Raw genomic sequence first — 16541 nt, forward strand, 5'->3', positions numbered from 1 at the left:
TATCACATTTCTGAAATGTTTCAATAAATATAGATCCTGTTTACTCATTTTTAACTATATAAAGGGACTCCATTATTTGTATATTACACAGCTTTTGCACCTTTAAAACATACCAATCAATACATTCTGTGAAGGATCTATCCATGGAAATGAAAGCATACATGAATTTATAGGAAGGATATCCAGCATCAGTAGGGGGGAAAAGGAGAGAAGGCTGGGAAAGGCAAAAAGAAAGTTCTATATGTACTTTTTTTTTCCTTTTAACACATAGAAAATATTTGTTTATGTAAGATCTGAAAAAAATATGTAATATTTACCTCCATGAAAAAGTAATGAGTCATAGTTTTCTTAATTACATAAGCATCTGTTACTTCTTTCTCTATTCATATATAACTATTTTGAAGATTTATTTATTTATTTGAAAGAGAGAGATATACCATCTGCTGGTTCATTCCCCAAATGGTCATAACAGCTAAGTCTGGGACAGGATGAAGCCAGGAGCCAGAGACTCCATTCGGGTCTCCCACATGGATGTCAGGGGCCCTCTTTCACTGTCTTCCTGAATACATTGGCAGGACGCTGGATTGGAAGCAAAGCGGGGACCTGAAGTGGTGTTCCAGTACGGAATGCTGGTGTCATAAGCAGAGGTTTAACCTGCTGTGTCACAATGCCAGCCTCTGTGACTAATATTTTCACAAATTAAAGGTAGACTTGACCCAAGAGTGGCTCTAGATCAGCCAGGAAGAAGATTGTTACAGAGATTCAAGGAAAAGTTGATGGGCACTTAGATGAGGATGTTGAAAATAGAGATGGAGAGGTATTAAGTGAATTCAAAAAGTAGAATCAACAGAACATGATGACCAATTGAATGCAACATTGTAGGGAGGAAGGAGGTGCCAGGAACGACTCCCAGGTTTGTATAATGAGAACTGGTTAGATAGTAATGCTATGACTTTAAACTCATGACACTGAAAGACTTGCAGAATGGTGTGGGGTGGTGAGAAAGATAAATTATTGAATTTTGGGAAATGTTTGGTTTCTAATACCTCTGAAATATTGACATTGAAATGACAAGTGGCAAATGGCAACATGAATTAGAATCTTAGAAGAAAGGCCTCAGCTAGAGATAGAAATGCGGGCCTTATTAGAATAATATATCACTAGTAATATGTCTTAAGTTTGAGTGAAATACCTATGGAGAAAACATGAAGCAAAAAAATATTAGGGATAGTTGAACTGGTATAGAATTATATTTCCTTCAGTATGACTCCAGACGAAACTACTTTGTTCTGTAGTGAATAATATTAAAATAATTCTATTTGTCAGAATTCTGATTAAAAGTTTCTACATCTTAGAATCAACCTATAAATAAAGGTTCTCAAATAGTTACTTCAGCCATTTAAAATCTATGGATTCTTTCTTGTGTATGAATACTGGCTCTTCCACTTGCAAGCTGTGTGATTTATGTTGAATTACTATCGTGATGCTCAGTGCCTTCTAATATAAAAACTGGACATAATAAGAGTACCCTCCTCACATTGCTTTGATTCTGTGAACTAATACACACACAAATTGCTGCACTAATAAGTGCCCAATAAAATGGCAATAACAATAGCACTGGTAATTTTTATTGTATTATAGAATTGCATCAGTAGAAAAATTATCTCCTAAATGTAACTGAGACCATTTATACTTACAAGAGAGATGTTTACATAGGATATCAATACAATAACAGAAACATGACTTTCTTAAGCTTCAAAAATATCATATTTTGGTCATTTAATATTTAAATATGAAACTACTGACATTTCATAGCTCAAGTCTAATCCTGGAAATAAGCAATGGGCCTTGTTCTGGAGTAAGAAAATAGCATATGAAGAATCCCTTGTAAAAACAGCAATTCTACACAGAGCAAAGCTCACATTCTTGTTGCCAACTGCTTTTGCTGATAAGGTGGAGTAATTGAAGGACTGATGGTAAAGGTTGCTTTTTCTGAATGTTGCTCTATTGCACCCCTTGCTCTATTGCATCAACACCCCCTTGTCATGGCTGTTAAAGGACCTATACAACAGGACCTGTACCTCTAAATGTAGCATTTGGATTGCCTGAGATAAAAGACAGGATGCAGCTCTGTAAAGAGCTACAAATTCTAAGTTATTATTTTAATACTAACAGGCCAACTTCAGGATGTGCACATGAAGCTCTCCATTTTAGTTGCTTGCAAAATGATTTTTCCTAAAATCTGAATATGGCATTTATTTTTCATATTTCCTTCACATAGGTTGAAACTACCTTTTTTCCTCCTGTTGATACAGGAAGGCAACAATACCCATGCATGGTGTTTCTAATTTTTAAGGCCCCTAGAAAACCCCATGTGATAAGTAAATATCATAAAATTAATAAGCAAATTTTAAAGTAAATTGATTATTTCCTTCTCTGGAGATCCAATTAAACTTTTATTATCATTCTACAGCTTCTTATTTATCAAATTTTTATGGATAAATACTTGCCTTATCTTCCTCTAAAAATACTAGAAAGAGTCTTACAAACTACTGCCCCATCTCTACCAGAGAGGGTCCTCACCATCCATCCATTTGGACTCTCAAAGCTATACACGTCAAGCTGCTTCCCAGCCACTCTTTCTTCCATACCTCAGTGATTTTCCAGGGACATGCATGCATGAGGAGAGGAACAGTGTGTGTCTTGGGCTGTGCTCCCCAATAAATAGACTCTGAGACAAGTAAAATATTGGGGAGACAGTCCCTGGCACTGCGGAGGGAAGTGGAGAAGTGAGATGGAAAAGGAAGGAAGCCACTTCAGGGTAGGCCATTGGATAGATGACTGCTATGGGCAGGGCCCAAAGTCTGCTTCAATAGCCAGAGAACACCCTCAGACCTCTTGGGAGCACAGTCTTTGAGGGCAGAAGCCTTTGGGAGGTGTGTTTGTCTTCTACTGCCTCTGTCATGGAGTCTCCCTCTCTGATTCTGCTCCTGCCTTCCTCTTATAAGAACCCCTGTGATGACATTGGGCTCACCTTGGTAATCCAGGACCATCTCCCATCGCAAGATCCTTAACCTAATCACACCAGTAAAGTCCCCTTTTCCATGTAAAGTCACATATTCACAGGTTCCAAGGATGAGGAGATAAACATCTTTGTGGGTCAATTATTCCATACCTACCACAGCAGATACAAGAATCCTGGATGCCCAGGGGATGTGTCAGGTACCCAACAGTGTTTCCTTCCAGACACAGATAGGTATTGCAGAGTTAATTAGTCTTTGAATACTTTAAGGAAGGAAAAAGTAGGTACTACATAAATAGCTTATGTTTATTCCACCAATGAAGACTGACATCCTCCAGGTCTCCTGTAACGTTGCAAAAAATCCTAAGATGTACAGTATCAAGAGGCATATCTAGTTGTTAGTTTAGCATTAGAAGTAGCATGTTTTGAGGCCCAGGATCACAGAGCAAAATAGAAAACTGGAATTTCAATTTCTTGTCAGTTTCACAGGGGAACAGAAAGCCTCAAGACAATCACATCTTATTTTAGGGGCCCATCTAATTTCAAGTTGTTTCATCAAAAGCAAAAAATGTGTTTTCCTGGGGAACATTGCTGTTCTGTTTATAAAAACAAAAACAGCAAGCATCCATGCAGGTGTTGGGAAGGATGGCGAGATGAAAGTCAGAGTAAAGACTTCGCCTGCCATGATGGGCTTTGGTGAGATGAACCAATAGCTTCCAAAGCTGACAAACTTAACACCTGCCATAAAGAGTGAAGATCAATAAAGAGGGGGAGGAGTGTGGAGAAACTCTGCAGCAGTCAATCACCATCACAAAGCAGTGGCTGTCCCTTTCCCTTACTTTTCTCTCCCCAACCCCATGAGTCTTCTAGAGAAATAATTCCGTATTCTTTTTTGGTTCCAGAATAATTTCTTGGCTAACTCATTTCTAGTATAATTTATCCAGTACCTCTTATAAATGCAAGTCATATGCTAGAGGTGAGTCAGAACTGGCCTCTATTCTCAAGCCAATCAGTCTGCTTTGAGTATATACAGGAAACCAATTTCAGGACATGGTGATGATTACTATTTATGGAAGATAGAATTCTTTGCCCCCAATTCTCCGCTCATCTGAAGTAGCATTGTATATACACACCCTTACCAAATCCACTTAGAGGGCAGGGTTACTTTTATGATCCCTTGCCTTGGTGTCTGTCTATGAAACTCGCTTTGGACAATAGGGTGTTTGGAGATATGATGCAACTAACACAAAATGTATTCACTCTATTGAGTTTATCCTTTCACAGTCTGGTGCACTGCCACGAGAAGAAGTATCCCACATAGATGGTTCCTGGCAAACGTATGCTCCTGAATGAGACATGCAGAGTTCACCACGTGTCGTGGGTAGCCACCAGTTCATGTGCAATCAGACACATACCAGATAGAACTGACTTGCAGCTATAGCCTGAACCCTGAGGTCTGGAACCTAAAACTTGGAATCTGGATCCTAGATACTGGACTAGCTCAGTCTAGTTGCTCACAACCACAGACTTGTGAGCACCAGAATAAATGATTGTAAGCTGCTGAGAAACAGAAAGAAGACACACAAACCCTCCCTTCTTTAACACGGGGGACCAGGTGAGAGCAAGTCCTCTGGGGCCCTACAAAGCCGAAAGGATAGATATGGTCATAACCCATGCCCATGCCATCTCTCAGTGAGGCCTCTCTTCCACCTCTGCTCTGGGTCTCAGAGTTTTGATATATAAACAGATTGCACCCTGAAAAGCTATACTTGTGGCCGGCACCGCGGCTCACTAGGCTAATCCTCCACCTGCAGCGCTGGCACCCTGGGTTCTAGTCCCGGTCGGGGCACCGGATTCTGTCCTAGTTGCTCCTCTTCCAGGCCAGCTCTCTGCTGTGGCCAGGGAGTGCAGTGGAGGATGGCCCAAGTGCTTGGGCCCTGCACCCCATGGGAGACCAGGAGAAGCACCTGGCTCCTGCCTTCGGATCAGCGCGGTGCGCCAGCCACAGCAGCCACTGGAGGGTGAACCAACGGTAAAGGAAGACCTTTCTCTGTCTCTCTCTCTCACTGTCTACTCTGCCTGTAAAAAAAAAAAAAAAAAAAAAAAAAAGGGAAAAAGAAAAGCTATACTTGTAAAAAGCCAAATGTTGCAGCCTTTTTATCCCTTCCCATCTGTGTGTGATCATCTTCTTATGAAATTCGAATAATAGATGGCTTGAAATGAGAACACTAGTTCACTACAGCAATTGGAGACCCAGTGTTAGGCACAGATAGGGGATCATTTCTTTTTGCTGCAATGAAAGCTCCTCAATCTCTCTGGACCTTAGTAGCCTCATTTTAAAATGCAGAAAGCAGCTGGCAACCACTGACAGAAACTGTTGCAGTCCTGTGGCTGGGTGTAATTTCAGAAACACTCCAGAATCTTTTCCAGAGGGCTCTTAAAACCTAGTCTATAAGGGCCTACCATCGTGTGTAGGTCTTCTCATTGAACTTCTAAGTTTCAGTAGGGCAAGAATATAAAAATATAAAAATTCTTCACAAGTAATACTTCTTAAATACTTGCCTATGTCAAACCCATATTGCAAATACATTAAAAATAAATAAAAATGTCCAAGTTAAAGTCTACACAAAAATATGAAGATAGGAGAGTGTATGTATATTAAAGTCCAAGGGTGCTTCAAAAGTTCACGGAGATAGAATTAAGTTTATTTTGGTACAAGAAAAACTTAAATCTATGCCAAAAAATGGTATTCCAAATGTTCATGAAAAAATGCCTATGATGAAAAAACTATCTATGGATTTCAAGAAAAAATTTGTACCAAGATAAACTTCTCTTTTTATTCCATTTTTTAAAATATTTTTATTTATTTATCTGAGAGGTACAGTTACAGAGAGAGGGAGAGGGAGAGAAAGGTCTTCTATCTACTGGTTCACTCCCCAAATGGCCAAAAAGGCCAGAGCCGAGCCAATCCAAGGCCAGGAGCCAGGCGCTTTTTCCAGGTCTCCTACGCAGGTGCAGGGGCTCAAGCTCTTGGGCCATCCTCCACTGTTTTCCCAGGCCATAAGCAGAGGGGAGCTGGATTGCAAGTAGAGCAGCCAGGACTTGAACTGGCACTCATATAGGACGCCAGCACCACAGGCAGAGGTTTAGCTTATTAAGCCACAGCGCTAGACCTTAATTCCATTTTTGCATGAACATTCTGAAGTACTCTCATGCATATATCTATGTGCTAGGATACCCAAAATATTTTTATGTCCTAAGAGTTGAGTCCTTTTAAGTTCAAATTATCGTTTCTGTGTATGTGATATGTCTGGATTAGTAGCTTTTATTATCCAAGATTAAAGTCAAGATTCAGTTTCCTCTGGGGTAGGCTTTTAGCTTAATGCCAGTTTGGGATGTCTGCATCCCATATCAACGTATCTGGGTTCAAGTTCACTCCAGCTCCTGACTCCAGCTTCCTGTTAATGTTCATCATGGGAGGCAGCAGTAATGGCTAAAGAACTTGGGTCCCTGCAACTCATGTGGGAGATATGGATTTCCCAGTTCTCAACTTCAACCCTGACCAGCCCCAGTTGTCTTAGCATTTGAGGAGGAAACCAGTAAATCAGAGCTCTATTTCTCTCTCTGCCTCTCAGATAAATAATATTTTTTGAAAAGAAAGAAAGTGTCCTCTCTGCTTCCCCAAGCACACATACACACAGCTGTGCAAGAAGTCAACAAACTCAAGAAACTCCGCCCAGGCAGCCCTGAAGAGGTTTTGGCTGGGATTTCTGCCCTCCTCACTGCCTCTGAAGCCCTGCACCGGGGTCTGCATGTTTGTCAAGTGAATTGTACCCCAAAAGCAATGTCAAGGCTTACCCTTTCTTATCAAGTCTCCCTTCTCAGGTTCTGAAAGACGCATAGCACATGCCGGTGGAGAAAAGGTCATTTTGGAAAGACTTTTAATCAAATATGCCACACCATTCACCCAGAGACAAATTGTTTTATGTGGATGGATTATAGAACTACATAGCCCCTTCTTCATTTTCTCGCATTCCTCCTTCTCCCAATAACTCCTTTGTAGCTCCAGTTGAGCTAGATCTCCAGGAGAGCTTTTGCTGTATAAGCTAGCAGGCGACACAAAGCACATCATGGTCAAAACCAGAAGCAGGAGCCATTGACATGTTTGAATTGACTAAAACTCCTGGAGTGGAGGTTTTGGTTTTTTTTTTTTTATTCTGTTTTGTGAAAAAAAAAAAAAACTTAGAAATCAAGAGACAGCTGTTTTCAGCTGTGAAGGCAGCAGGGGAAAGTTCAAGAGACTGGCCCAAGTCATTTTATGTAGTTCAATATAAAGCGTGACTCTCTTCTGCCCTTTCTCACTGGAGTTTTTTGCTTGGCTGAATGGAAGTGTTCCAATTATGATAGGTGAGGCCAGAGACCTTGGATTGAAATGTTCCGGGGCCTCCTCCCTCCTTACTTTCCCACTTTGTCTTCTCTGCTTATTCTTTCCCACTTTGAACACTTAACCCAGGGAGTGGCGAGGTGCAAAACTAGGGACCAGAGGCCTCAATCTGGATCTCACCTCGCCACCTAGTGGCCACATGGCAACTCACCTTGTGAATGGGGCTTTTGCAGTTGAAATATTGGCATAACCAATTTGCCTAAGGGGATTGCTGGAGCCTAATGTGAAATAATACACATGGAGTTGTTTGGAAGGCCATTCATTACTAACTTGAAGCTATATCAACTACCATGTCCTATTTTAATGTCAGTTTGCATTGGGCTTTTCTCTTACTAGAACATATAAGCACCTCAAACACGGCTTCTAATTGCTATTCTCTAGTTTTCAGCCACTTCCATCCATCCAATACATCTTCTGATATCCAGGGCTTAGTTCAGAACAGATTCCAGAACAGAGCTCAGTCCCTAAGTGGCAAAGACAAACCAGCGAATTGACTACTGTCACAACTGGGAAGAACCACCCAGCGGACTGCACTCAGTAGTAAATCCAGAGAAAGGGCAAATTTAAAAGATTCAAGGCTTGAGAATTCAGGAAAACAAAACCACTTACTGAGACAACAGGCTTAACAGAACCTTGCGCTGTGTGTGAGACCAGCCCCAAAGGCCTTGTTTTCAAAAGGACATCTGACTGGAAACTTATTTAGACTCAGCTGTGGAGGTTCTGTTAAAGGAAGAAAAGAAATGAATTTTTACTGAGGAAGAAGTACAATTCTGTAATTTTGTTCTGAATATGTTTTCTACCCTGAGATTCGTTACCCATCAGGGAAATAGTTTCTTGTACATTGAACAGCTGGCTGAGGGAGTGATGGAAAATTTATATAAAGCTGGGGCTTTGAGAGACCTCAGGGATAAAATTATATCCCCAAGGCTGTAGTTTTATCAATTTTTATCTCTTGTCTGATGGTTATGGATGCAACTAGCCATGAATACAGAAAGGGTTCTGTTTGGAGGTACTTCTGGCATTTTCTCATAGAGTAATTTTCTTTCCAAAATAATGGTAATAACACTGACCACTCACAAAATTAGAATCTATCCCCCGCTGGCCCTAGGAATTCAATTTGAAGTCCAAGGGGCATGTGTCTGAAGATCTCCTCATATCACTTGAGCAGGTGGTCATAAAAAACTGTCTGTCTAGCTATCTATTCATCCATTCCACACTTGGTTGTGGGATGGGCAGCCTTCTGAGCTGGCTAGATAGATAGATAGATAGATAGATAGATTTTTTTCTCTCTCTCTCTCCATTTTAAGCATGGTTGAATCTTCTATCCATGGATACAGGGTTGGGTTGGACTTGGATGAATTGTAGGGCCGGAGTGGGCATTCAATGAAGGACGGGCAAGAGAAAGCGGGGTTTATCACTCCTTTAAGGAGGCTTAAGGCTTGGAACTGCATTTTTGTTTGTTTTTACACATTTATGTATTGCTTTGTAAAATATAATTGTATAACTTGCCCTTCTCTTAAGAATGGAAAAACATACAACATGTTTTTTAAAAAAAAAGATTTATTTATTTATTTATTTACTTGAAAGGCAGAGTTACACAGAGAGAGAAGGAGAAGCAGAGAGAGAGAGAGAGAGTTTGAGTCTTCCATCCGTTGGTTGACTACCACCTGCTCATCTTTACATAGTAAAGTGTGACCTTAATCCAACCAAGCATTTTTGTGTAATACATTATATCTGCCCAACACTGAAATGCAGGCCTTGTTTTTTTTTTCTTTTTAAGATTTATTTATTTATTTGAAAGTCAGAGCTACACAGAGAGAGAAGGAGAGGCAGAGAGAGAGAAAGAGATCTTCTATCCGCTGGTTCACTCCCCAGATGGCCACTACGGCCAGAGCTGTGCTGATCCAAAACCAGGAGCCAGGAGTTTTTTCCAGGTCTCCCATGCAGGCTCAGGGACCTAAGGACTTAGACCATCTTCTAGTGCCTTCCCAGGCCATAGCAGAGAGCTGGATCAGAAGTGGAGCAGCCGAAACTCAAACTTAAACCCATATGGGACGCTGGTGCTGCAGGCAGAGGCTTTACCTGCTATGCCACAGTGCTGACCCTGCTGTCCTTGTTTTTAAGAAAAGTACAGGCAAGCTGACAGCCTAAACTGTGCCTCATCTGTAAAGTGGGGGAACAACATAACCTGCTTTGAAGTGTGATATGAAGATAAAATAAAACAACATCAAATGTGACTAAATGAAAGAGTATGAGTAAATAAAATAATATGAAATATAGAAATAATGCAAAAATCTAATAAATTCTTAAGCTTAACAAGCTTAATACTTAAAAAGTGTTAAATATCATTCCTGCCTGTAAATAATGTTATGGAGAGACTTGGCTACTGTTCCAAAATGGATTACAGATGGTGAGGTTAAGAGTTGATTCTCTGCAGTGAGAATCTCCACTTGACTTGTTCCTGTGAAGCTGTGATAGCTGTATTAGGAGAAGTCAGTGGGTTAACATTATTTACACTGAAGCAAGTTGAGCTAGATATAAAGGATTAGGTGGAGAACTGACAAACACACAAAAAAAGAAATGGGAAACTGCTAGAAGAAAACGTAAATATGTATTTTTATAGTCTTGAGGTGGGGAAAGCATTTCTAAGCATCATATGAACTCCATGAGGAAGCATTTGAAGAAAGTTAAATTTTCTTCTATACGTTATGACATTTCCACATGTCCAAAAAATTAAAAGTGATCAAACATGACAAACTGGGAATAATATTTGTAACATATAACAGAGTTTTTTCAAATCATAAAACAATGAACCAAATAGGAAAATCGCCAAGGATATGAATAGAAAATCACAACAGAACAAGAAAAACCTAAAGACCAATACCCAATGTACATTTGAAAATATGGTTAAACTCAATAACAATACATTTCAAATAACAATAGAGAAGTGGAAACCTGGATATCAGAAAGTTTGGCAAAGCTTTGAAAGGTAAATAATACTCAACAGAGGTTGAAAAGTATTTAAGGAACCACTCACCTTACAAATTCTTGGAAGAAATATCAATTCATATAATCTTTTGTAGTTCAAGTTGGCAACATATATAACCTCTTGGTAGCACAATCTTTGACCAGGAAATTATTCTTCTAGGTATATGTCCTAAAGTAATATTTGGAATGATATACAAACATGTGTGCCCTATTTCTATAGAAGAAAAAATAAGGAATACTCCAAATGTCCATCAATAGAGCATTTGTTTAGTAAATTGTGATACGGCCATTTTCAAGGTTTCTCAGCCTCAGTGATGCTGACATTTGGGCCATAGATCATTCTTGATGGTAAGGGCTGTCCAGTGCACTGTAGGATACTGAGCAGCACCCCTGGCCCCTACCCATTAGCACCTTCTGCTCTGTTGTGACAGACACATCTCCAGACATTGACAACTATCCCATGGAGAGCAAAATCACACCCTCTCCCACCCAGTTAGGAGCCACTGATTTAAGGGAATATGATACAGTCTTTAAAAAGAATGAATGTATTGGAGCCACATATATTGAGATGGAAAGACAAGTATGTTATCTTATGAAAATAGACCAGTTATTGCTGAATATTATGTGTTGTATAATCTTCCTTGCATAAACAAAAATAATTGTACATAATTATCTGTGAATAATGCTGATATGTCCCCAGGAAAATATCAGGGAGAATTCTGGATAATCATTGGCCAGCAGTGACAGTCTTGAACCTTTAATCTGGACATGGAGGGATGTCTGTGCATAACATGAGCAAATCACACGTCCTCTTAGATTCTCAGGATTTCTCATCTCTACACAAGGTCATTCAAATGGTCGAGGATTCATGAGCAAGACATTCAAAGCATGATAGAATAATTTTGTGAAAATATTCTCTCTTGTCTGATGTTGGCTTTGAGGTCATTGTGCTTATGCTTTTGCAAACTAGATTCATAATGATTTCCAGAAGACGTTATATGCATGTGAAATTCCTATTTCATAATCCGTCCACTGATATTTAGCTCACCTCCCACTCCTGCTTTTCCCCCAGTTCCCTGGGCTTCCCTTTGGCTGTGTTTACTTGGTATTTCTCTTTGCTGCAAATCATTTATGTTTGCACTGACCTTTTTGGTTTTTTTTCCAAAACCAAAAGAATGTGACCTTGAAACTTTGGAGAGACAAGCCATTTAAAACATGAAGGTCTCTGGTGTTTTTTTTGTCCGGTGCTGATATCTATCTTATGGGCTATAAAGAAGAAGAATTTTCCAGCCTTTTGTTTAAAAATAGGCAATGATGATCAGAGGTCTAGGAATGCAAAATGTCCAGAGCTCAGAGAATGATGGAAGTTGGGTAGCAATATGAGTTGTCCTTGCTTATCTATCTTTAAATGAAAATAGAGAGGGTGACCACATTAGCTGTCTAATTCTCCAGGTCTTTGGTGTCAAATAAAAGAATTTATTTGATTGAGAGATTTCTTTAACAGGAGGCCCCATCTGTGCTAGAAAGAACAAAATTAACTGTTATGCTTCATTTGTTTTCATTATCTACAAAACAGCATGTCTCTGAGATCAAACAGATTTCATTCTTTTCTTCTTAATGCAGCTTTAGCAAGTGTCTCTGAGGAGAGAAAAATCTACTTTCTCTTGCAAGCCAGAGAACCTGTAGGAAATAAGGTAAGGAGCGTATTGGATTTGGGATTTTAGCACAAATTTGGTAATATGATCATATATAAAGGAGAATTTGTTGAGTAGACATCACACAAACTTCTAGAAATGTCAACTGTAGAAGAGGCATTCCTGGAAATGATGAAAGATTAGATTATTGGAAAGAGGAAGATTAAATGAAACTCCAATTATGTGCATATAAGGAGACCTATATTCTGCTGAATTGCATACACTGTATAAGCAATTGGAGATTCATTTCAGAGTTCCTTCCTTTAGCAGGATCTGTTATTTTATGCCAGAAGTAACTCTAAATAATTCAAAAGTGAGTTATAAAATAAGAAGCACATATAGATTTTTACTCAGTGCACCTACCTTGAATAATAACCAAACCCAGAGAGTCTCACTTGGCACCATGGCTGAAGGGCCAGGTATATGGTGATACATTCTAAACACTTACCTTTAACCTGGCCTCACCCCCCCCCCCGAACTCTAGACATGTGTATCTCACCAATCACTCAATATCTCCATCTGGATGTCTTATAGGCATCTCAAAATTGACCTACATAAACTTGCCCTTTGATTTCCCCTCACACACCTATTCTCCCTAATGTTCCCAGCATTTATTTAGGGACTTGAAATCAAATCTGAACCTTCTCCTTCTCTCCTGCCCCCAAAAAGGTCATCACTCAAACCCCATCAGCTCAAATTTGAAAATACCCCTGAATCCAACCCTTTCCACCACCTCTTGCTACCACTACCACCATCAACTTTCTCACATGAATTCTGTAATAGCTCCCCCATGGTGTCTTTGCTTCCAGTCTTGTTTCCTAAAGTCCTTCTACCTGCCCCAGAAGTCTCAACAATGTATTTTTAGTATATATCAAATTCAGATACAACTGTTTGCCAGTATTCCAGTGGCTCCAGATAACACAGAATAAAATACCAAGTTTTCCCATGGCCCACAAGACTCTGATTCAGCCCATGGCTGCCTCTCTATTTGCCTCACTTACCATCCATTCCTGTCTCATGCCACTCCAATCGCTCTGCTACCTTGCTGCCCCTTTACCCTGCCACACATGTCCCTGTCTCAAGACCTTTGCACTGCTGGCCCCTCTGCAAAAAATGTTCTGCCCCTAGAGAATGCCATGGATCAAACCTCATTTCTTTAAAATCTGTTCAGTTCCATCTCCACAGAGCAACTACTCTTAGCCACTCTCTCTGAAAGAATAGTGCCATCCCTCTTGACCCTTCTCTGCACCACTAAACATACCTGTCTTTATATATCTGCTTATTAACTTCACAGCAGCTGTTTTTCAGAGTTATCTGTTGGTAGTCAGCACCACCCCCCGTTCACCATGTTCTGTGCCCTCTACTCCATCACAGGGGCTGCTAATGTGAAACTACATCTCCTGAGTCCCTTGCAGATAGTAGGCCATTCCAGTCTCCGCAAATGGGAATCACTGAGATTTAGAAGAGTGAAGTAGACCCACCCTTCTTTCTTGGCAAAGGCGGGCAGATTCACAGCACAGGTGAGACTTAGCACCACTTCCCTGCAATTCCTGACCCTATCTGCAGGGACAGGAACATCGGACTTCAATCAGCAGTAACACCGACGTCTGTCTTCAACCCAAGAAACCTAGTGAGAGAACAGGAGTTAGTTTGAGTCTGTTCTGGCTCTTCCTACCCTTCTTGTTGTTTTGTAACACTTAATTGTTGCATTAAATTCCTTGAATGCCTGGAGTGGCTTTTGCTTTCCTTTCAGAATCCTGAGACCCTACACTTAGCAGGGAAGTAGTTTATCTTGTTTGCTGTCAAATTCCAGTGTCTAGAAGAGCACCAACTACACAATGAACACTGACCAATGAGTGTGAGTTGCCTGGTCCATTGGCTCCTCCTCTCTTTTCTCTGTGACCCTGCAGTGTCTGTGCTTCCTTGCCAGCTGGTTTCCAGTGTGTTTGGCCAAGAGGAGGCACTGCCAAGACATCACAAACTGGAAGGAAATCTGATTTCCTCCCTGTGGTCAATGCCAATGATAGAATTCGAGTTTTCACTTCAGGGGAATGTTCTTCTATGTTTTTCTTAATTATATTTCCTTTTACCATGCTTTCTGATCACATGGCATAGGCTCTTCTTTATTTCATTCCTCTTATTTTTCCTGTCAAAAATTTAACCTCTATTTTGTTTTAATTTCTTCTTCTGGAAACATTCCACAATTTTCTCATCTAAATTATATATTCTCTTGTTAGATATGTCTAATGTCAATAGCAACTCTAATAAGTAAATAAAATAGTTATATTTTAACAGCCTTTTGAGGTTTTATATATTTATATATGCATATTTGATATATGCAATTAGTTGAGTTTGACCTAGGCATACACCTATGAAATCATCACCACAACCAAGGTGATGGACATATCCACCACCTCCAGAAGTTTCCTTGTGATGGTAAGGAAAATTAATGTGGGATATTTTAAATTTTTTGTATTTTAGAGAGAGAGAGAGAGAGAGAACACTTCCATCTGCTGAATCATTCCCCAAATGCCCATAACAGCTGGGACGAAACAGGGAACTGGTAATTCAATCCTGGTCTCCCACATGAGTGGCAGGAACTCAATGACTTGAGTTATCACTGCTGCCTCCCAGGGCCTGCATCAATGGGGAGATGGAGTCAAGAGCAAAAGCCAGGTATGCAACCACTCCAATATGGACATCTTAACCAGTATTTTAATCAACATCTTAACCACCACGCTAAACACTCAAATTGACCCTCTTATATTTTTAAGGCACAGAGTTGTACAGCAGACCTCTAGAATTTATTCATCCTGCATAAATGAAATTTATATCCACTGAACAGCAATTTCCCATTGCCCACTCCCCCTAGCCCTGGCGACCACTACTTTGAGTTTGACTATTTTATAGACCTCACATAAGTGGAATCTTCCAGTAGTTCTCCTTCTGTGACTGGCTTATTTCACTTAACATAATGTCTTGAGGTTCATCCATGTTGTTACATATGGCAAGATTTCCTTCCAAGGTTGGATAATATACCATTGTATCTATATACACATTTTCTTTATCCTTTCGTCCATTGATGAGCATTTAGGGAGCTTCCATATATTACCTATTGTCGGTAATGCTACATGAACATGGAAGTGTAGACTTCTCTATGAGATCCTGATTTCAGTTCTTTAGAATATATACCCAGAAGTGGGGTTGCAGTGTTTTCTAATTACCAAGAAGGTCCTGGTTTTTGATAGACTCTTATTTAAGCTGTGTGTTCTTTTTAATAAGGGTAACACTTTTTAAATTCCTCAGATTCCTAATGAGACATTTTTTTTTTTTTAATTTTTGACAGGCAGAGTGGACAGTGAGAGAGAGACAGAGAGAGAAAGGTCTTCCTTTGCCGTTGGTTCACCCTCCAATGGCCGCCGCTGCAGCCGGCGCACCGCGCTGATCCGATGGCAGGAGCCAGGATCCAGGTGCTTTTCCTGGTCTCCCATGGGGTGCAGGGCCCAAGCACCTGAGCCATCCTCCACTGCACTCCCTGGCCATAGCAGAGAGCTGGCCTGGAAGAGGGGCAACCGGGACAGAATCCGGCGCCCCGACCGGGACTAGAACCCGGTGTGCCGGCGCCGCAAGGTGGAGGATTAGCCTATTGAGCCACAGCGCCGGCCCCTAATGAGACATTTTAAAATTCCTATTCATTTCCTATATATACACATTCATATGTAACTCTGCTCCCTGTGGATTCATTGCTATGCTAATTTGCATTTCAGAGCTTTCGGTGCTTTTAATGATTCTTTGTTGTCCATTCCTACCTATAACTGACAATATAAATTGATCAGTATCAGTGAAGGTCTCCTCAGGAATAGAGTATCACTGCTCCCCTGGCACCACTCCCTCCTACCTCCCATATTCTGTGTGTGCCTTGATTCCACCTTATGTGTAGTGTGTGAGTGGGAATGCAAAACTCTCCTGTGACATCCCACCCACTCTCTTCTCTGCCCTCTCCTCTGCCATTTGGGGGGGAGGCGGAATTGAGAGGTTTTCACCTCTGCTTTTTCCATCCATCCATTTCCATTTTTCAGACTTTGAGATAGTCCACAAACCATGTGGTCTGGTGGTGGCCCTCAAGCCTTTTTCAGAGCTACCATGAATTTATTAAATTCTTAAAATTATCCAACATATCAAAGAAGTTTCAAGAAAAGGTGACATTTGACCTATTGACACAGAAGTAACAATTTAATATTTTGCTTAGTGCTTTCTTTCGTAGAATACATAAAGTAAATTACTCTTTCCTTTTTCCTGTAAACCTACAGAACTATGGGAAGAATGTCTCATAAACACTTAAATACTTAGTATCTCCTCCTTGTTCATTTATTTTCTCACTTGTTTTTGTTTC

The 16541-nt window shown here is 40.3% G+C and overlaps 1 long non-coding RNA gene across 1 annotated transcript; it reads left to right on the plus strand.

Annotated features, from left to right (window-relative positions):
* The first annotated feature begins 721 nt into the window (after nucleotides 1-721).
* Nucleotides 722-14083, plus strand: LOC127484911 (uncharacterized). The gene is made up of 3 exons (XR_007912136.2): nucleotides 722-913; nucleotides 12078-12148; nucleotides 13523-14083. It is a non-coding gene; the product is annotated as an uncharacterized lncRNA (long non-coding RNA).
* The last annotated feature ends 2458 nt before the right edge of the window (nucleotides 14084-16541 follow it).

Source organism: Oryctolagus cuniculus, chromosome X (genome assembly GCF_964237555.1).
Source record: "Oryctolagus cuniculus chromosome X, mOryCun1.1, whole genome shotgun sequence".
Classification (NCBI taxonomy): domain Eukaryota; kingdom Metazoa; phylum Chordata; class Mammalia; order Lagomorpha; family Leporidae; genus Oryctolagus; species Oryctolagus cuniculus.